We start from the raw sequence: 2,337 nt of genomic DNA, 5'->3' as shown, positions 1-2,337 counted from the left end.
CTAAGTCAGTTGCTAGAGCTGGAGTAAGCAAAGCTAAAATGGGTAATTTATCTGAAAATTTTAAGACTAATAATCTTAGCACATTATCTTCTCAATTGGATGTTTTGCAAGTTAAGAATAAATAGGAAAAATAGGAGGAACTAGAAAAAGCTTTGGCCGTGTTCCACTCGAAATGCAGCAAGAAGCATGCCTTGAGGGAATGTCCTGCAGATAGCATAGAGATATGCCAAATCTGTGAGGAAAAACACTCTATTGAGCAATGCCAATCACTTCCTAAAATCAAAGCAGCATATCTACCTGATCAAGGAGCTGTCAAAGAACTTTATGCAATGGCACCTCAAAGACCATGGAAACTATGTTTTGTAAGTATGGCTCAGTCGCATTATCAAGTTCCTTATAATCAAAATTGAATGTGGAATATTCCAATGCCCTGGCAAACCTAGCCTCCACAACAGCCTTGGCAGGGGAACTTTTCTTACCCTACCACTCAGAATTTTCCCCCTCAAAACTTGTATCCTTCACCTCATACACAACAACAAATGATTCAACCTCAATAACAGTAGCTTCAGTGTCCTACCCCACCAAATCAGCCTCATCCTACATAACTTCCTGCCCATCCAGTGTCTAACCCCAATAATAAAACCATACAATCCGCTCACAAAATTGGATTGGTCACCTATTCCACTTTTCCTACCTACTGTATTGCACCACAGTCACTGCAGGAAATCCAGCTGAGGTTAGGAAAAGTGGTGAATCAGCCCGAAAGAATTGAAGAGATTGTAGAGGAAGACTCTCTAGAAATGCTTGAAGTTGAAACCACACCTGAACTAGCAGAACAACCTACTTCAAGGCTGCAAGAACCTTCCTCATCCCACACAATCAAGCCTCCTTTTTCCAGAGAGGTTGGAAATGAGACTAAGGCAGCCCGAGTTTGATCTTGTGTCTAAATTGAGAAATGTATGTATTAAGATCCCTTCGCTGCAAGCAATAAAAGATATCCTAATTTATGCCAAAATAGTAATGGAGCTATGTACCAAGAGACCAGGAAGACAAAATAAAGAAATCTCTACAATTCAAGTAGGTGGAAAGCTTGCAAGTTTAATGTCGACCAAATTTGTTACTGAAAAATATGCAGACCATGGAATCCCCATGGTTACTACCTTTATCAATGGACAACCTATAAAAAATACTTTAATTGATTTAGGTGCAGCCATTAATGTGATGACTACAAAGACCTTATATAAAATAGGAACCTTTGACTTATTTCTTACTCCTACCATGCTAGAATTAGTAGACAGGTCTAAGGTAAAGCCAGAGGGGGCTTTAGAAGACATTGTCATCTCATTAGATTTGTGGAAGTACCCTGCAATTTTTATGTTCTTCAACCCAAAACTAACTTAGGATGGCATCCTTTAATCTTGGGGAGACCGTGGTTAGCTATGGAAAATGCTTATATAAGGTGTAGGTCCAGAAATATGACCATCACTAGATTGCAAAAAAGCACATTAATTTGTATCCCCCCACTCAACCTCTCTTGAGATTAGAAAATACACATTGGGTTGAAGAAGAAGAGCATGATTCAGAATGTGCCCGACCAGTTTTGACAATTTCCCAAGCCATGAGACTTAAAGAAAATTTAGAAGAAAATTTGATAAATTGTTGTATTTCTAATCCTAATTTTCTGTAGCAAGAAGGAGGGCAGTCTAGTCATAATTTAGATCTCATTACTAATCTGGAGGATTTTCATAAATATAGTACAACAACCGAATTACATTCAGCCTTATTATCTACATTTCCTACATATTTCATTACTGAATGGGGGAGTAAGGTGGTTGAAATTTTTCCTAAAAAACCTTTGAATATTAATTCTGCCTTCACCCCTGAACAGGAAAAAAAGTTAATTCAAGCATTGAAAAAATTTTCAGACACTTTTTCTTGTGAATACAAAGATATGATAGGCATTCACCTGGACACATGCATTCATCATATTTATATATAAGAGAAATCTAGGCCCGTGAGATAGCCACAAAGGAGGATGAACCCTGCTTTAAGGGAAATTGTGAAAGATGAATTGCATAAATTGTTAAATGTAGGGTTCATCTATCCTATCTCAGATAGCCAGTGGGTATCTCCATTGTTTATTGTCCCCAAAAATAATGGTAAATGGCGAGTGTGTGTAGATTACAGGGAACTAAATAAGGACACATTGAAATATCACTTTCCGTTGCCTTTTATAGACTAAGTGCTGGACACTTTGGCATGAAGAGATATTTTTCCTTCCTAGATGGGTTCAGCGGGTACAATCAGATTAGGATAGCTCCAGAAGACTAGGAAAAG

Source organism: Pinus tabuliformis, chromosome 2_2, assembly GCF_031772625.1.
Source record: "Pinus tabuliformis cultivar Carrire ecotype Pingquan chromosome 2_2, CPIR1, whole genome shotgun sequence".
Classification (NCBI taxonomy): domain Eukaryota; kingdom Viridiplantae; phylum Streptophyta; class Pinopsida; order Pinales; family Pinaceae; genus Pinus; species Pinus tabuliformis.
Note: the sequence above shows the minus strand (reverse complement) of the source record.